Here is a 20822-nt window from a genome sequence, read left to right as displayed (position 1 = left end):
ATTTTTGGGTAATTAGAAGGGGGGAATTTATTTATGTTATTTTCTTAATTAGTTTTAGGGGAGCTTCTCTCTCTTAGGGTTAGATTAGATAATTTTTAGAGAGAGAAAGTAGATTATTGCTCAATTTTCTTCCAAGTATTCAACTTTTGGTCAAGTTTAATCTTCAATCAAGCAATTCCTTCAAGTTTTCATCTTTCATTAATCCTCTCTTTAGTAATCTCTAATCCTTTCCTTTAGCTTTATTTATTTGCTTTATTGTTGCTTATTTTGTTAGTCTTATTAGTTCATCTAGTTGTTATTGATTTCATTGTTTTTCATCATGTTTTGTTTTGAGTTTGTTTCTAATTTTGATATTATGTTTAATCTCCTTTCTCTAGGCTAATCTTTTAGTGAGGGGAAGGGGGTGGAAAATATGAGTTGATATTGGATGAATGATGATGGTTGGATTTAACTCATGCCATAAATTGACGATAGACATGATTTTTGATAGCTTGAGATTATTGTTGCACTCTATTTGATGTTTTCTAGTTTAAATGCATGAAAGTGATTTGAACTAGATTAAGATCATCTCTATTTTAATGATTTCATGAGAATGAGTTATTAAAGTGGAGTTTTTATGTATTGTGTTTCCTTATTATCTTGATTTGATTGTAACTAATACGATGCATGAGAATGATCCTTATTAGTATAGACCTTTTTCATTGATTTGCTTAGACTATTGCATGAGAATGAATTGTTTAGGAAGAATCTTGTGTTCTTTGGCATGTTCATCATGATAACCATTATTGTTCCCCTCTTTCTAATCATGTTTGACTCCCCCCTATCCCTAGCGTCGTTCTCTCTTGATTTTAATCATCATTATCTTTTCTTATTTGTAGTTTTAGTGCTCTTTATTTAAAAACCCACAAAAACATTCCCCTTTTTACTCTTGCATTAGTGAAAATTGATGTTGAATGAGTGAGCTTCCTTAGTGGTTCGACCCTTTACTTGTCCCTATACTTGTATTAGGGTAGTTTAGGTATATAAATGATTAATTTGATTAGGGTAGTAGTTTAACGACCTATTCAACCCGTGATCATAAAGGCTTGAAAAATAATGAACCTCACATGGATGTAGCAAAAACTCACTATTGGTGTCAATTTGACTATAGGAAGCAACTACCAACATGCCACAAACAAGTAGAGTCCGGTTTCATGTCCCACTAGTTCTAACCAACTACCTTAGCATGCTTTATCCTAGAATCAACCAAGCATACTCTCAAACCGTGCGCACCGTTACCATTTAAGAAGAAAAGCACTCAACTATACAAGTCCAAAAGTATTATGTCCAAAGTAAGAACAAAACAAAGATACATTGCAAATTTGCTTTGATAGAAACAAAAATCTTTTTGGAGTTTTTTTTTCAAAATAAAGAACATGGAAATGCATATACAAAGGTGCAAAGCATATATGGACCAATATCCCACCAAACATGATAGAATACCCTCCCCCAAGCTTGAATGAGACATTACACTCAAACATAAATCAAATAATCCATGGGAGGGGAAGCGCAAGGAGATCAATCCAATAAAACCAACATATGTCCAACAAGTGATCAACCAATGGAGAAAGAGCAAAGAAAGATATTACTGAATTTGAGGTGGGTGTAATACTCGAAAATGACCAAATTCAACCTTTCAAGCTAATTTCCTTAAGAATTGAAACTTGCCTTCCATATGCTAGCAATAATAGGAGGCAAACTTCCTTGATTCTTGATCCAAATCGAACCACCAAAGTATATCAAGTCATGTACCTAGCAAAAGACACACAAACATTTCCTAAGAGAAAATCTATTCTAAAAAGAAAAGAAAATGAAAGCATTAAAACACGGGTTACTTCCCGAGAAAGGCTTGCTTAAAGTCCAAGCTTGACCGCTTTAGAAAATAATAATTCAACGCAAGCAAGAGCTTGTCAAATGCAACACTACACATTTCATATGATAAGAGATAGGCAAATGACGGGAAGAGTACGTGCAACAAGGATAGTGCACGCAAATGAGGAGAGAGATGAAAAGAAAAGGAAGAAGAATCAAGAGAAAATTCAACAAAATAAAAAAAAATGAATAAGAAGAAGGCAAACTCTCCTCAAAATATTTTTGGGTGGCTACATCACCCCTTTCCTTAATAGAAGACAAATGAGGGACATGAAAAATAATCATAGACAAGGGGTCCCTAATAGGCTCATCAACAAAGGAAGAGAGGGATATAGGAGTGTAGGGGATGTGGTTGAAATTGCTTAAAAAAGGGACATGAGAGGAGGGAATAGGGGCTATGGTCTCACAAATGAACTCTTTCTCACCACCATGCCTCAAATCACCAATAAGAGCATGAAAATCAATCATAGAATCCTCAAAAGAAGAACACTCATGATCATCATCTCCCTCAAACATCCAACTTCCAAGAGGAACTAAATAATCCCCTTCACTACAACCATGAACAAAAACTCCCTCAACTTCCTTAAAGCCTAAAGTCTCAAAGCCATGCATGAATGGATGCAAATTCATTTCAAACTCATCTCTCTCCCATGAAGCATTCTTAATGAACTCACTCAAAAGGCTATAGGTTTTCATTTGACACTCAAAGAACACATTGGTCATAACCTCAATCGAGTCAAAATACTCATGGATAGAAGAATCACAATCATGCATAAGAGACTCATCAAGATGGGAAGTAGGGTTGAGGTTATCAAAATCAACACTCTCTTCATTCTCAACTCCTTCGCCATCACTCATATGCTCACTAATGAGATCCTCACACTCTCTTGGTTGCTCAAAATCATCATCATCATACTCAACACACTCATTAAATTGGGATTTTTCACAAACAAGCATCAAGGATGACAATTGGCTTTCTAACTCTTCTTTTCTTCTCCTTCCCTCCTCAAGACGCTCCTAATTCTTTTTCATTATCTCTAATTGACCTCTCATAGAAATAAGAATCATCTCGTTACTAGGCCCAAGCTCATTATCAAGCTCAATGCACCTAATTTGAGATTCAAAAGTAGCAATAAGATATTCAAAAGGTGTAGAAGGTTGAGGCTCAACAAGAGAGGAAGAAAAATTACAACTAAGATTGGAAGAATCAACATTAAGATCATGAACATATACATCACATTGGGGAATGGGGGCACAATCAAACACATGAGATTCATCATTAAGGGAACGAATCACATCACAAGAAGACATGGTAAATAATGAAGAATATTGAAATACACCATTAGCAACAACTTGAGCATGCACTTATCATCATGAACAAAAGGGGAAATAGAGTTGAAATCATGTGTTCTAGGTTCACTTAAGGGATCATGTAACAAATCATGGGAATTCATGCTACTATTAGAAGAATCAACACATTGCATATCAATATTAGAATCATGATTACCCCTATCATAAACATCCCTAGCAAACCAAACATAAATATCCCAAGCATCATTAATTGACAATGCTCTAAATTCACCATTATACATGCATTCAACTTCATCCCTAGTTTTCTCATTCAAACCAAAATAACAAATCTCGCAAGCCTCCCAAAGACTACAACAATTATAGTCCAAAAATCCCTCAAGTCTATTGAAATATTCACAAAAGGCTCATTGTCAGATTGAGGAAATGATAGACATGCCATTTTTTTTACAAAACAAACAAAATCAAATAAAAGAAAAATATAAACAATGACCTAGACTCAAGCAATAAAAAACATTCAAACATAGACACCGTTCCCCGGCAACGGCGCCATGTTGACGAGGGGAAAACTAGGTCGTTATCTAATCCTCCCTCGGTCAAACTAAATTTATAAACACTTAACAAACCTAAATACGAGTATATAGGCAAGTCAAGGGTCGAACCCAAAGGAACGGTAATGTTCAAGCACTTTCAATTATGCGCCTAACTTAGGTCGAAATCGAAGGTAAGATGTAACACTAACAACTAACAAAACAAGCAGCCAAACAAATAAAACACTAGGAACAGGGATCAACAACTAATCATGTCAATAGCAACAACTTGGGAAGATCATGTCAATCAAAGGTTGTGAAGACTAATGATAAGAGCTATCAATTGGAATCAAGAGTTATCTCCTAATTTTTAAGCTAGGATTCACTATGAATAACAAACTAAGATAATCACAATAAAAACCAATCGATAATTGCAATTCCTAAATCAATTGTTCGTGTCATTAGCAATTACAATGCAATCTAGCATAATTATCAAGGCCTAATCGAATTACACACATGCAAACCTTCACTAATCACTTTAATATCAAAAATCAATCAACACAATTCCCAAATTAATCACAATTAATCAATCATACAAGTTTCACCCAATTCCTAGCCAACAACTACTTAAATAACATCATCTATCAACAATCAACTAAAGAAATCAAGAATCAACCATATATCAACAACAACTACACTAATCAAGTATCAAACATCAAAATCATATCAAACAAACATGAAATTAAACAAATTCCTAGTATCATGTCTAGAGTAACTTTAATATCAAGTATGATTAAAAGTATGATGCCTTCTATGTTCTTCCTGATATTTATTCATGTTAGTATCATGTTAGGGTTAAAGCTTTGATTTTTATTTCTTAGTGACATGCTAGGGTTTGTTATTAATCTTCTATTATTATGCTTTAACATGATTATTTTAATTATAATTTGTTATTATTATTATTATTATTATTATGTTGCTTGATATTTTATTTTTTATTGCTTGATCACACCTTTATGCATGTTTAAAGGGAATTTGTACTTAATCACTCTTAATAAGATAATTAATAATCTTGTTAGGGTTAATGTGATTATAATTCAAGTGATCGCCAATAATATATTTATTTGTGCATTAATATTCAACCAACATAGATTAAACAGGTTTAGGGTAATCTTATTGATTGCATGTTAGTCAGAAAGCGTACATGAATATGATTAGAATAAAGTAAAGGTTTATTATTAGGGCAGGTTCAATCTCTTTTAGGTTTGATTTGTACCTTCATCCCCGAACCCTATTTGGTTCAAGACCTTATGGAGTTGACGATCTCTTGGATCGTTAAGGGGTGTAACCTTCACCTCGTGAACGGTTTACAAGTTCCTAAAAAAACTTGTTGGCGACTCTTTTGCTCTATCTTCATTCCCTTTGGACGCCACCATACTTTAGTGTATGATCACAGTGGGGTTCGAGCTAGGGATTAACGCTTGAAATATTCCCTACAGTTATGGTTTATAAATGAGAAACAAAGGAAAATAGAAAGAAACGAAAGCGCGAAAAACTCATGATGTCGCGCCACCCTCTGATCGAAACGTGGTGGTCTGGGTCCCACTTAAGGACCCTATGGTCCCAGTTGGGAGGAGCCTCCCAAACCACACCCTCCTGGCGAAGTCGATCGGCCACGACGCATCGCTGTTGAACCTTCTCTCGAGGACGGGTCACCCTCTTCCGAGGGCGAACCGCCTCGTCCGGACCAACGAGAACCTCCTCAGCATCGACAAACGGAGACGAGTCCATGCTATGACGGATAAAGTTTCTTTAATTAGTTTACTTTATTTCCTAAACTAAACTTACATACGTATTCTAGACCCATTTCGGCAGCATAACGGTTGCCGATAGGGCAAAACACGAAAATCGAATGCCACCCATACTTGGGGGCTACGATACCTGCAGTTAAACTTAGTAAATGGGGGCTTCTAACACCCACAAAACCATCCTATACCAGTTTCAACTAAGTATTCAAGGGATTATATTCAAAAAATCTCAAAGAAGCAACTAATTCTAGACGAATAACAGTAATATAAACATAATTATCGTCTACCAAACAATTTTGAAGTTCGAATATGGCAAAAATAAGCTAAGAGTATGTTTCGCGGCATTTTTCAACAATTCAAAATTCACAAAAATGAATTATGAAAGTTATATTAATTCCATAATTATAATATACTTCATATTAGCAATTATAACCAAAATGAGCAAGAAAAAGCAATAAAATCAAGCAAAAATTCGAAAAAAAGCAACAACAAACTTGAACAAAGAAATGCTCATACAAGGTTCAATACTTAACCATTTTTCATGAAATTTGTTGCAAAACACTCCTTAAACATAGCATAACAACATAGAGCAAACAATTTCAAGAAAAATAAACCGAATCGAAAACCCCCAAATTCGAAATTTGGGGTTTAACGATTCGAAAATCGTTCGAATTCAGCCGAAAAAGAACAAATTTTAGAAAAAAACTTACATTGGATTATGGCAAATATGAATTAAGGACGAAATTTGCTTCCTTTAGCTTCAAAAATCACAAAAAAACTGAGCTTTGTAGAGAGAGAAAGAGTCGAAAATGGCGAAGGAAGGAGAAAGGGTGAAGTGAAAAATCGCGTCTGGGATTTTTACTTTACTGACATAAATGTCGCGCGCAACTGAATCTGTTGCGTGTGACATACCAGCGCAACTCAGAAAGATGCGCGCGCCTGGTCAGCGCGACCTTTTGAGTTGCGCGCGGATACTGGTCACTAAAAGACCGGGATTTTGATTTTGACCAGTTTGATCATTTTTTGAACGGTTTTTGCTCGTTATTAAACATAATGGCACACAAATTATCAAAATCTTTTTATAAATTTCTTTGCATATTGTAGTTTGTTTTCTTTTTTTCTTATTTTTTTGCATCATATTGCATGCACACCGTGCTTTGTGCCTTCCCCAAGAATACGTTTTAAACGTTTTTCGTAAGAGTGCCTTAAGATGTTCCGTGGTGGTGCTTTACGTAAAAGCACCCATAGACAGGTTTTTTTTACTGCACTGACGTTACAAATGTCCGGGTTTTCTTCTTTTTTCACGTCAGAAGCAAAAAGGAAGACGTTTTCATGCAGCGTCAAAATGCAAATGGCGTATCGTACGGTGCAAAATTGTACGGCGTAGGTGTTGCGTAAAATTTCACTTAGCCCAAGCTTTGCGATATCTACCTCTCGGGACTAAAAGGTAGAGAATTATTGTAGGCGTTAGCTCAACGAGTCGACAGGCGCGCCGAGCCTTCAGGAACGGGCACTTCTTGAATGGATATGGTAGTTAGTGCGCTTACTAACTTACCGGACAGTTAGGGTGTCGAATTCATCCCCTGTATAAAGAAGCGACGAGATGATGTCGCGCCTATGTAGTCACGTGTTCCCAGTCCTGAGACACGTGTACTCATCTTGTGGACAAAACTGATGATAGAGTTGTTGACTTTCTTCCCTCTCACTGAATTTGGATATATGCTCCAGTCTTGAGACATGTATTTCTATCTTGTGGACTTCCAGCTCGAATACCGGACCATTTTGGCTCTAATACTGAAAACCTTTTTTCATCTTTTACTTTGTTAAAGTTAGGCTAAAGTTTCAATGACATATCGAGGGACTTTAGACCAACGATGACACGATTGAGAGGAAATCTTCCCCTTTTATCCTTTTAAAACCGATCTCTTTTCATGACTTGACATCACCCGGAACACCTTTACTTGTAAAACGTTCTACAATTGCAAAGGATCAATCTAGATTCTTTAGCGCATTAAGACTAGGAAAAACTTTTTCTATCCTTAATAGCTACTTGTTTCAAACACTTAGGGAACCAAGGATTGTTTCGACATCCTTAAACATTACTGAAAGATTCACTATCCTTAGAGAACTTCGCCAAATGAGGCTCGGATTTATTTCCTTGACTACTTTGATCATCGTCTATTCTAGACTCAATCAAAGTGGGGGCTAATTGTAGACATCTACTTTTGGCCTCCTGTCCCGACAGGAAGTGCAATGACGATAAATAAAACCATCTTCATGTTGGATCAAAGTGAAGAATACTAATAGATAACTGGTTAAGCCACAAAACACAAAAGACTAGCCCAAATTAAAGAAAAAGCCAAAACAAAGGTCCAATTAACTAAACCCGATTATAATTAGGCTTAAGCCCATGTTTAAACCCTAATAATGACGGATTTAGGAGCGCCTAGGTTAAATCTTAGTGCTGCCGCTGGAAAAGCCGCATTCATCTCAAAGAATCGCGCTGGGCTGCCGCACAACTAATTCAGTTGCGCGCGACACCCAACGCAACCTTCAGAGTTGCGCTGCGGAAGATTCAGAATTATTCAGAATTATACGGAAAATATAAAATCGAATCTTACCATAAAGCTGCGCGCAAGACAATTAGTTGCGCTGCACATAGCAGCGCAACTCAATCACTTATGCTAGGATGTCGCGCGCAACTTATTTTATTGCGCGCGACAGCTACTGCGGCAGAATGCTCGAAACCCTAAACCTAATCTTTCCCTATAAATACGAGCTTAGACCGAGGCTTAAACAGACAGAAATTAAGCAAAACTCTGGCGAAATAACTTGTGAACTTGTGCAAGCACGCGTCAAAGGTAAATTCCGATTTTATCCTTTTATGTTTATTTGTTATGCTTTATGGTTTTATTAATTGCGAGTGGTTCTTTGGGTCGGGGTTGTTTCCGCGGTAAGTTGGACTTACCAAACCCCAACAGCGATATTGGAGCCACGCTCGTTTATTTTTAAAATCATAATATTTTTTCAAGGTGATTTTTATGGCTTAATTTTCTGTTCTTGAAGTGCTAATTAGATTAGTAACTCGTTTTATTTATTTTAACCTCGTATTTAAGCTACCTTTAGCCCCGAACCCTGATTTTGACCCAAAAATAGTGAATTTTGGGTGGAAAAGGCGTTCTGGAAATGGTTTTCCCCTTTAGGACTCGGTTTTTAGCCAAAAAAAACGACCAGCAATGCATTTTTTGAGGGATTTTTTCGTTTTTACGAAAAAAAATTTAGTCTTTCTAACCTTGAAAATTAATTGCATATTTATGGTGGTTATGTAATTGGTTCAATACATATTTTATATGCAATTTTAAACCTCTTTAGGCATGATTACTTTGTAGAAATTTGTGCTTGAAAGCTTGGTTTTATTTTTCACATAATTGCAAACTAATTGCATTAAGTTTGAAATTGTTGTTCTTTGAGGCTTCCAAGTATTAAAGATTCAATCTTTAATTATGTTAAGTGATTGAAACTTTATATTACTAAATTCCATGAATTTTTGTTAAACTTTGTTAATTTAATCATTTTTAGTTGATTGGAATCATAAAGTTTGAAACTTTGTGATAGAAAAATTGCTTATCTTCATATTGGAAGATATAATTTTTCAAGGATTCACAAGTATTAAAGTTGGAATCTTTATTGAACTTATGTTCTGTTTTTTTTTTCAACTCCCTTTTATTTTGTCAAAAACTCAAGATTAATTTAAACTAATTAAATTAATTGTGAGTAATTGCCCTCTTATTATTTTTGTTGCACCAAGTTAAACCAATTTAATTAAAGAATGGTTCTTGGGAATTATTTTGGTTAGATACACTTTGAAAATTTTATTTTAAGATAGACTTGTTTAAATTTTTTCATTTTTGCTCAATGAATTAATTCTAAAATTAATTTAGAATTGATTAGAGATGTCACACAAAATCGAGAATTAATCCCGAGGCACAAGCACGCAAACCAAGGCACAGTAGCCATGTGCATCCCTCGGCCAGCTGGGCTGCTCACACAGCCTGCATGTGGCTGCCGAGGGACGAGGCTGCTGCGCTTGGTGCATGTGGTGCTAGGTGTGTGCGAAGAGTTGTGTGCTGACTTGGTGCATGAGGGGCGGGCGAGTTGGATGTAAGGCGTAGCAGCAGTGCTAGGCAGCTGCAGCTAGACGCGCATCTAGTGCGCGTTGCCAAGTAGCGCCCAGTAGCATCACAACACGCAAGGCCGAGGCTGCTAGGCAAGTGCTGATTACTTGCGTGCGTGTGATTGCTCAAGGGTGCTAGCCTTGGGTAGTCGATGCATTTTTCCTCTCGTTTTAATTTTGCTTTTTGGTCGTTTTGTTCATTTTAATTATTTTATTATTTTAATTAAAATTTTGGAGGCTATGCCTCGGGTTTTTAGCGGCATTGGCAAAATTTATTTTGACAAATTTTGGGTTTTACCGGCTTAATTAATTGGATTAATTAAGTTAGATGCGGAATTTAGTGGGAGCTTCAAATGTTAATTGCGCTTATTTACATAACCGGTTAAAACAACTTTGACTAGTTTTAATTAGGCATGTTAATTGGATTAACCACCTAGATTAGTTACTAGTTCACGCGTTTTTATGCATTGTTACTTGTTTATCGTTGTAAAATGCATGGGCCATTCACAAATAGTGAATGGATGAATGGAATGTATATTCTCTCACAGGTTTTATGAAATGGAAACTAGTGGGGCGCGATTAGGATAGAAAATACGGACTGCTATCCGTGATGTATTTTTGTAAATCTAAATACGGTCTGCGTATCGTTGAGTATTTTTGTACCTTAATATTTAAATTATTCCTAATCGTATTATGGTCAAGTCTTGAAGAAGGAGGTTCTTGGAAAACGTAGCCATGAAGTTGCAAATGAAGACCATTTGAAGATTTGAAGATCTCAAGGGGTTATGCTAGTTGCCAAATGCATCTCTATTTATGTTTTTCGATATATATATATATATATATATATATATATATATATATGTGTGTGTGTGTGTGTGTGTGTGTTTATGTATATGAATTATATGTTAGATGCATGTTTAGGATTTCGAATGTTGTGATGATTAATTAAGTTCACTTAAATCAACCAACATAGAAACCCTAGGTCCCTAAATATTGAGTAAAACTTGTCATTCCAAAACAACACTTACCAACCGAATGAGGGTAGTGGTGGGCCAATAGGTTTGATTAATTAAGAACTTACCCACTATAGTAATAATGTTAGTACCTTTGACCATAATGGTGTCTTAGCCATGGACAATCAAGGATATAAAAGGAAACCCAGGCGAGAGTTCACACCCATTGGAATGACCTACGATGCTGCTTTCGATCGTCTCTATGATCGAGTATTAATCAAACCTATTGGCCCTACCCTCGTTTTCAACTTCATGGCTACGTCTTCTATGATCGAGGATTGTCGTTCTTCTTTCCTTTCCAGCCACCGTGGTTACTATTGTTGGTAGCTTTTTGCTTTATGAGGTCATCTTCGATTTCAATTCCGGTGTCATAAACGGCCTTGAAAGTATTCAAGTTGTGTTGATATTTTAAGTGCTTTGAATACTTTTCTTGGAGATTCTTGATAAACATCCTCACAGACTCCTTTTCGGTGGGGACCTCAATCATCTTGGCGAAAGTTTCCTTCCATTTATTAAAGAAAGAAGTAAAGCCTTCATTCTCTTTTTGTCTTAGCATCTCAAGTTGTCTATGGTCGGTTTCAACTTGGATATTGCACTTGTACCTATCAACGAAAGCGTTTACTATCGATTCCCAGGTAGAGGTTTTCTCCTTGTCAAGGGAGAAGAACCATTGTTGGCAAACGGTTTCAAGAGATAGTGGGAACAGAGAGGGGAAAACCTTCTTATCGATACCCTTAATGTTCATTATAGTTTCGAAAGCTCTTAGATGAAAATAAGGGTTATTTGTTGCCTTGAATTTAGGGATGTCAGTGGGGTTGAACTTATGCGGAAGAAGTTCCTTGTCCAGCGAGACCCTTTGTGAACTCATGCCCTGAAATTTATAGTCACTAGATAGCTTCCTCAAACTTTCTTGCATGAGGTTCATTTGTTGTTGCTTCACGGGATCATCGACCTTGAGGGTGAGGAGCTTCAGTGTTTTAGTCATGGTAACTAGTTGGTTCCTAAGCTCATTGACTTCTTCTTGAGTTGCCATTATCCTTTTAGCCTTCCTCTTTTGACGAATCGGTTTATCAAAAAGTAAAACTTGAATAAAGAGGTTGTCCTTGATTAATCGCCCTTCTCTTCTCGACCAAGTACTGTGGAAAAGGAATTTTGGGATATTCATTGTTAATTATTTAACTCAAGCTTTATTCAACATGCAATGGTATGAGGATGTGAAGAAAGATTGGAATAGAATGTGAAGGAAAAAGATGTAGATGGAGGGATATGAAGAATTAGGAATAGAATGTACCCCCCAACTCAAATGACGGAAAAAGACTGACTCATGCATGAACCTAAGACATAGTCATGGTGACATATACTCAAAGTGTGTTCTAAGACTAGTGAGTGTAGATGGTACGTTAAGACTCGTGTCATGACCATGTGGCTAGACTATGTGACTAGACTCAAGCAAAGACTAAGTTAAGACTTCACATATATGCATTAAACTTGACAGACTGTGGTATTTTAGTCATAACTTTTGATCTGTGACTCTGACTTATACGAAACTAACTCCAAATTAAAGATAAAACTCGGGGCTACAGATCCATAGGCTGTACAACTCGTAGTTCTTCCTAGAACTCCGGCTATAACCAAAACAAGTTGACGTTTGTGCAGTATACGGGAATAAAAATCCGGGTTGACTTAAAGGAACTATGACTCGATTTTATGTTTATTTATTAGCTCAATTTAATTAATTAATTAATTAAACAAAGTCCTTTAGTCATTAATCAGTTTATTTAGTCTTAACACAAGTCAAACAAATGGTTAGGAAAAAATCACATAGAGTATGCACAACAAATAATGCACAATTAGTCAAGTAAGCACAATATGATGCAATGAGTTTGCAACCTAACCATGGCTCTAGTTCTCTAAATTTCGGGATATGGTTTAGTCAATAGAGGGTCCATGGTTAACTGCCCGGATGCACCGCGCGAAAGCCTAACCATGAAGGGTTGGCGCGAGTGGATGGGACACCGCGTGTTTTGGGTGTTTTTGTCCCTTGGGAGAGTTACAACACGAAGACTGATCCGCAGTGAGTTGTACCTGCAAAACAAACGGAGACACCATTTGGGTGGTGCTCCGCCTCCGACGCACAAGTTAGTAACTTGAAACGGAATAGAGAGAACGAAAATTTAGGTGGGTATCTGCTCGGATTCCAAGCTCAGGTCTTTCTCTGATGTAAGAGAATAATGCTATAATAAATGATTGAATGTGTCCCCAAAATGGGAGAATATCTCCCTATTTATAGGGTCTTTGGAAAATGTGCCCCTACCTAGGTCACTTGACCTAGATTCTAGTGGGCTGCGCCGTTTTAAGGCGCTCCTAGGGGTTTGGGCCTTTGAAAGTCGCCATTTCAGAAACATATCTGAGGGCGCTAAGTGTCAAGAGGATGTTGAGCCACATGGGCCATCCTGAGCTTGACACGTGGCAACCTCTCATTGGTCCACGTGTCAAGAGGATGTTAAGCCACATGGGCCATCCTGAGCTCGACACGTGGCGACCTCTCATTGGTCCACGTGTCTAAGGTAAAAATACCCTAAACATTTGCCCCTCACAGGTCGCACGTGCATGTCACGTGGGGCCTGTGACACGTGTCCACCTTTCATAGGTGAACGGTAACGGGTAAAATTTTGAATTTCAAATCAAAATTTTCCCCCCGCTTTTACTTTCTATAAATAGAAAGTTACCCCTCCTCCTTTTCACACCTTACGTTCATATTGACTTTTTAGAGAGAGAAAAAGAGAGATTTCTAGAGAGAGTTTTCTCTGCTCCCGCCTGCATAACAGCAAGTTTCAAGCTTCCGAGTGCTAGCAGTACATCACCCGGTTCACCGGCTGAAGCGGTTTTCAGATTTTCCAGAGTCAAAGCAAGGTAACCGCCTGTACCATTTTAGCTTTTCTCCCCTTCAATTTACATACCATTTTTTCCGCATGTATGCCCGACTTTCTTTAGAAAATAGAAAATATAAATGAGTTTCCAATCCACCCACTACCTCCGGGAGCTCAGGAGTAAGAGAAGTGGACGGCAAAGGAGCCGCCTCCTCAAATGAAGTTGGCGACGCTGAAGCCGGCCAGGGATCAAGAGCGGAATCCTCTGGCTCTGACCAGGGAGATTTTGCGGCTGACTATCAGCAGCCGCCTAAAGTTGTCGACCATCCCAACCCCAAAAGAACCCGGATGCTGCCGAGTAACATTGCCCTTCTTAATAGCGGGTTCAGGGCTTTTAAAGAGAAACATCCATTTGGAAGGGGTTGGGAAGTTATTGTCCCTCCGGCTGATGTTGTGATGGCCTGGGGGGACGACATTGACCATGTGGATGACTACTTCATCTGTTATGAGGCGGTTATAGAAGCCGACCTCCGGTTCCCCCTCCACCCCGGGATTAGGAAAATCCTCAAGGGGTATGATCTGGGGGTTTGGCAGCTCACCCCTAACTCGTGGGTGAACATATTAAGTTATATCGCCGCCTGCAAATTCCAAAACTTGAACCCCAGTTTCTCCGCCTTCGCTCACATGCACTACTTGAGCAAGGCTCCAGGCGGCCATGGGGCATGGTATACACTGACTACCTTGCCCCAATACTTGATGACTTTGGACAAAGTGTCCAAATGGTCCGGGTGGAAGGACAAGTTCTATTTGATTTCCTCTCCAACCCTAAGACACAACCGGACACTACGCAGGTACAATACCGAGCCGGCTCTTCTTGGACGTAAATGCCCTCTCCCGGCACTATCTACTAAAGCCCGGGAGCAAATCATGGAGCCGGGATTTTTTGAGACAACAACTGAGCCCATGGGGGATGGGACTCACATCATAGTTCCCAAGAACCAGATCCCCCATCCAGACTTCTTCAAAGATGAGTGCTTCTTGTCCGCCTGTGGACTGAGTACGATGTTTCCTAGGGGTAAAATACTTCTCATCTGGAATGATTGTCATTTTATTTTTATTGCAAACTTGCCTTAATTCTTTCTAACTTGACATTCTTGTTTTTGCAGAAGAAGCCATGAGGAAGGTTAACCGGGATAAGACTCCTGCTAAATCTGTGGTGCAACTGCGCAAGGAGGCGGCCCTTGTCAAAAAGGCAGCCGTCGAGGCTACGAAGAAAGGCGGGGTAAGACCGCCTGACTTTATGTTTGCATTTTTTTTTATATATATATACCGGTTGGGTATACTTATATTTTGCTTCTTTCTCAAGAGTCCGCCAAGAGAATCCCTCGATCATTCTCCAAGCTTCTCAAAAGGCTGGGAGATGATCTGGAGAAGGCTCCGGCTGCCAAAGCCGCAAGGAAGGATCCCCCCAGAAGCAAAGTTCTGCTCAATCCGGTCGTCCAACGACTGGGGGAAAATCCCCTTCTGTTCTGAAGAAACTGAGTGAAAGCTCAAAACAGTAGAAAGCGCCGGAAGCCTCTACGGCATCGAAGGGTGGCGAGCCACCTAAGGTTGCAGGCGGTGCGGCAACCACTGGGGAGGAGAACAAGCCGGAGACCCATCCGGAAATTCACGGTAAGGAACGAACTGAAATACCTTGGCCACTTGATTTTATGAGAATCAAGACTAAGGTTGATTCTTCAAAAGGGTCAGTCAGCAGCCGGCAACGAATGAATGCCAGCTACGATGCTTCTATCTCACAAAGAACTACTTTTGATGCAGATCTGACTCCTAACCCGCCGGATCTTGAAGGCTTCGCAAAGAGGATGGTGAGGACCCTCACCCGGTCTGAGAAGGCCTCCATACCTGATCTGCAGGTCGTGGACTTTGACCAGATAATGGGTTCTCTGACTGAGGTAAAAAATCCCTTTACCCTGATATCTTTTATCTTAACTTGGCCAAGTAACTCACAAACCGGCTGTCATTGTCTCAGGCTATGGTGAGAGTGGACAGTCTCTGGGGGCCCCTTCAGGCGGAAGCAAGAAGAGGTAAATGACGCCAAACGGAGGGGCCTAGAAAACCTCAACTTTGCTGAACATTCTAATTATATGTGTAATTTAAAGATTAAAGCAGTAGAGTTGAAATAGGAGGAGCTGATCCGGAGTTTGACGGCTGCAAACGATGAAGCTAACAGCCGGGCTGATGGCCTTGAGAAGCAGCTGAAAGATGCCAAATCTGATCTCAAGGCATTAGAAGATGCTGACAAGGAGAATGCCCAACTCCGGATTGACAACGACCGCCTGAAGCTCGAGCTCATGACCCTGCGCAACAAGCAGTCGGATGAGCTGGCCCGGGAGCAGACCCGGCTGACTGAGGAGAATGAACGGGACAACTTGGCCCGGCTGAAGATCACCTGGGGCCTCCTCTACCCAGAAATAGACTTTGAGGTCTATAAGCTGAGGTATGATTACGCCACTGAGGTGTATGATGCCCAACAACTAGGTGATGCTCCTCTGCCTCGCTTCAAAGACTGGGCTTCTAAGCAGGGATATGAAGTCTCTGATGATGAGGAGCCTGCGGCGGATGATCATCAGGAGGGCCAAGCTAGCCAGACTCAGTCGGAGCAGACTCCACCTCAGCCTTAGGCAAGCCTCCCACCTTTCTGCGGCAGTATGCCAATCAATGTTATTTACCGGCTCGCATGCCGTGTTTTGTTGTATCTTTTTACCAACCATGGGGTTGGGTTAACATTTCCACTTTCTTTCTTTACCGGATGTGTCCGGTTAACAATTATTCTGGCCTTTGTGCCATTTCAAATATAAATGAAGTATTCCGACTCAGTCGGATTTTGTATATGTCTGTTTTGAGTTTTTTCAATTTGAATTTTTCATGTGTATGCAATTCTTTAGTATTTTGCCTAACTTAAAAAAGCATGCGGCAATTTGCAATCCGGGTGCTCTTGCCCCTGGGCGGCTGTGTGGTTGGTTTTATGTCAAGCTAATTGATTGGCTTGAAAACACTTGATACTTGGAGAAGTATGGAGTGTTTTTAGGCCAATCAATCACAATGGTGATTGCCCCAAACCAAGTGCACAGCCGGCCATAAAAGCGAGTGCTTTGAGCTTCTTACCCAGGCGGTTATATCCCGTCTGGGGTTAACGCGTAGCCATTACACAATCCTTTGCCCCAATAGGGGAAGTGAGTGCAACTTTGGAATAAATAACCCAAGTAAGAATTTCTATCAATGACCGTCTGATGCTTGTGGGCATCCGGTATCTGGAAACTTATTCGTTCTTCATAGGTTATTTTGGTCAGATGGCTATGAGTTGGCCAACTTGGTCGTTCAATTTTTGCCGTCTGCATGGGTACGTAGAACCAACAAATAGTCTGTTCTCTGCGACGATTGCACCCGGAGGGGTGTCGCCGGATGCCTTTGTCCATGTTGGGACAGGCGATTTTATAAAATGAGCAACCATCCGGCCATTTTAGCCTCTGGCCTTGTTTGAGACCGGTTGTATAGCCACTAAATGTTTTTGTGCTTAGTTTTTAGTCAGTATTGAATTTACACTAAGTATCAAACTTAGTTTTTTAAAAACAAGCGGGTCAGTGTGGGTATTACCCAGGCAGATAATCAGGCAGTTGGATAAACAAAGTATCAAACCTAAATAAACAAGGGATCCGAGTAGTACCCAGGCGGTCCAACAAATATAACCTTTACTAAGTGTCAAACTCAGTTAGGTAAAGAAGAATCCGCCTGGGTATTACCCGGATGGATAATTAAACAATAACTCGATTTTGCAAACAAAATCTGAATCTTCATTAATTGACTCACTGTTTACAAAAAGTTTACAATCTCAGAAGTAGTACTTTTTTAGGTTGTCTACATTCCAAGTTCTAGGCAGGCGCCTGCCGTCTGGGGTTTCCAGGCGGTAGGTGTCATCCCTTACTTCTTCATAGATCCAGTAGGGCCTTCCCAATTTGGAGTTAGCTTTCCCATATCATTGGCCCTACCGGTTGCCTCCATTTTCCGTAACACTAAGTCGTCAACTTTCAAAGGACGCTTGTATACTTTTTTGTTGTAGGCTCTAGTCATTCTCAGACGATAAATCTCATGACGCAAGGAGGCATTGCCCCTGCGTTCTGGGAGTGAATCCAATGCCAGGCGCATTGCTTCCCAGTTTGCCTCTTCATCATACAGCATGACTCTGAGAGTCGGCTCGTAATGTTCGATGGGCAAGACGGCTTCAGCACCATAAACCATGAGAAATAGGGTTTCACCGGTTGCCCCTTTCGCGGTTGTCCGGATGGCCCATAGGACATGGATTAATTCTTCTGCCCATAAGCCACCGACTCTTTCTATTTTCTTTTTAATGTCGTCTGAGATGAGTTTGTTGAAGGCTTCAACTTGGCCGTTTGCTTGGGGCCGGCCAACAGATGCAAAATAGCTTGAGATCCCCTGATCTCCCAACCAAGTTTTTAGCTGAGGCGTCTCAAACTGAGGACCATTATCAAACACCATAGACATAGGTACCCCATACCGGGTGATAATGTTCTTCCAAATGAAGGAAATTACGTCTGAGGTCTTGATGTTTTTAACCGCCTCAGCCTCCACCCACTTGGTGAAATAATCTACAGCCACCAAGATGTAGCGCTTTCCGCTTGGAGCAGGCGTGTAAGGACCTAGAATGTCCATGCCCCATTTTGCAAATGGGATTGGGCTGTGGATGGTCGTCAGATCAGTAGCCGGACGGTGAATGAGTTTGCCAAATTTTTGGCACTTGTCACATTTCTTCACCAACTCCTTGGCGTCTGCCTCAAGAGTGGGCCAAAAGTAATGTCGTCTGGCTCTGACGGCTAGGGACCTGCCGCCTATATGAGAGGCGCAGAATCCCGAGTGCAAGTCTTCGAGAACTTCCTTCCCCTTTTCTGGGGTTACACACTTCAACAAGGGCTTAAGAAATCCTGCCTTGAAGAGTTCTCCATTTTTCCAACTCGAAGCTTGCAGCTCGCTTCTTCAGGACGGCTGCTTCCTGTGGTGAATCAGGAAGTGTGTCGTTTGAAAGATAAGACCGGATGGCATCCATCCAGGTGGAGCTTCGGTCTAAGGTTCCAATGGGTTCTTCATGTATGCTTCGCTTTTCCAAAACTTCCCAAAAGACCGACCGAGGAGTATCACAGCAGGCGGATGAAGCCAATTTGGACAATGCATCCGCCTGGTTGTTATCTGAACTGGGCACTTGATTTAGAAGGAATTCCTCAAGTGCCCCAGTCTCTTCCTTGACTGCCTGAAGATATTTGATCATAGCCGGATGGGTTGCGTCATATGCTCCCTCATACTGGCGAACGACCAACTGTGAATCAGAATAGGCGTCAATCTTTGTTGCCCCTGCTGCCTTACACATACGGGACAACTCCAATCATATGAGGACCAGAATGGACGGTATTACCGCCTGTCTGACTCTCATGCAAGGAAGATGCATTCCCGGCAGAGGTATTGTTGAAGCTGTCTGGAAAGTTCGACGTTGAAGCCGACTCAGACAGCGACTGGTTTCTCTTCCGGTTAATGATCTCCCGGGCATCAAGAGTTGATTTTTTACTTCTCACCGGCTGCTTAGTCCGACGAGTGTTGTTTGTATTCTTCCCAGGAAGGAGAATCCTTGACCAATCAATGGTCCCGGCTGCCTTCTCCTTTGGATGAGGAGTGGGCTGCCGGTTTCTGACTGACTTTGCCTTCTCTAGAGGAGTCTTCTTCGCCGACTGACCTTTACTTGGGCCAGCTCGGCTTTTGGTGACCAGCTCTTTAATTTCACCCTTGAAACTTGTCATGAATCTCATGAGTTCGTCTCGGGTGACAGGGGCTGATCCAGCTGCTGTTTGGGTTTCCCCTTCCGGCTGCCCAGTGGATCTGCTTGGACCCGCCTGGGAGGCACCCCGCTCTAGAGTCTCTCTAGGCCGGATGCGCTTGATTCTGAGAGAGCCGTCTTCGGCTGTAAAGGTTTCAACCTGAGGATCTTCATCCTCCTGGTCTGTAAAAACTTCTGGGTCATCGCCCAGACGGTTAGAGGGTGGTACAGACTCTTGAACCATCTTCGAGGTACTCTCCCCACAGATGGCGCCAAATGTTTTGGGTGTTTTTGTCCCTTGGGAGAGTTACAACACGAAGACTGATCCGTAGTGAGTTGTACCTGCAAAACAAATGGAGACACCATTTGGGTGGTGCTCCGCCTCCGACGCACAAGTTAGTAACTTGAAACGGAATAGAGAGAACGGAAATTTAGGTGGGTATCTGCTCGGATTCCAAGCTCAGGTCTTTCTCTGATGTAAGAGAATAATGCTATAATAAATGATTGAATGTGTCCCCAAAATGGGGGAATATCTCCCTATTTATAGGGTCTTTGGAAAATGTGCCCCTACCTAGGTCACTTGACCTAGATTCTAGTGGGCTGCGCCGTTTTAAGGCGCTCCTAGGGGTTTGGGCCTTTGAAAGTCGCCATTTCAGAAACATATCTGAGGGCGCTAAGTGTCAAGAGGATGTTGAGCCACATGGGCCATCCTGAGCTTGACACGTGGCAACCTCTCATTGGTCCACGTGTCAAGAGGATGTTAAGCCACATGGGCCATCCTGAGCTCGACACGTGGCGACCTCTCATTGGTCCACGTGTCTAAGGTAAAAATACCCTAAACACCGCGAGTTTTAGAAAAAACTCGCTTCCATGGTTTGGTGAATTCAACATTCTCGGATGTACCCTTTGTTGCACAGAGCGTTCAATCGGGTAGATGGAGCATGAATTCCCAGAGGGTTATGTCCATATGTAGAACACATATGGGTTTCAGAAAAGTGAGAAAAAATTCAATCAGGAAGTAGGATCGAGCAAACAATACGAAAAAACGGTCAAAATTAGAACGCATATTTCTGGCTCGGTATTGGGGGAGGTTGGCGCCAGCAATCAGAGACTAGCGCCAGGATTTAGCTGTAGCGCCTGGCGCCAATGCTGACGTCTGGAGCTACAGTTAAATGCCTAACGCCAATGCTCTGGTCATTGGCGCTACTTCCCACATGCCTCAGCAGCTTTCTGTGCTCGATAAAATTTTCCAGTTTCGAGCGGTGTTATTTCGGTCCTAGTTGTGAAAGATATTTCTCAAATTTCCTACGTGTAAAATCCTATGTTT

The sequence above is a fragment of the Chenopodium quinoa genome, unplaced genomic scaffold (assembly GCF_001683475.1).
Source record: "Chenopodium quinoa cultivar QQ74 unplaced genomic scaffold, ASM168347v1, whole genome shotgun sequence".
NCBI classification, from domain to species: Eukaryota; Viridiplantae; Streptophyta; class Magnoliopsida; order Caryophyllales; family Amaranthaceae; genus Chenopodium; species Chenopodium quinoa.
This window is presented reverse-complemented; position numbering follows the sequence as displayed.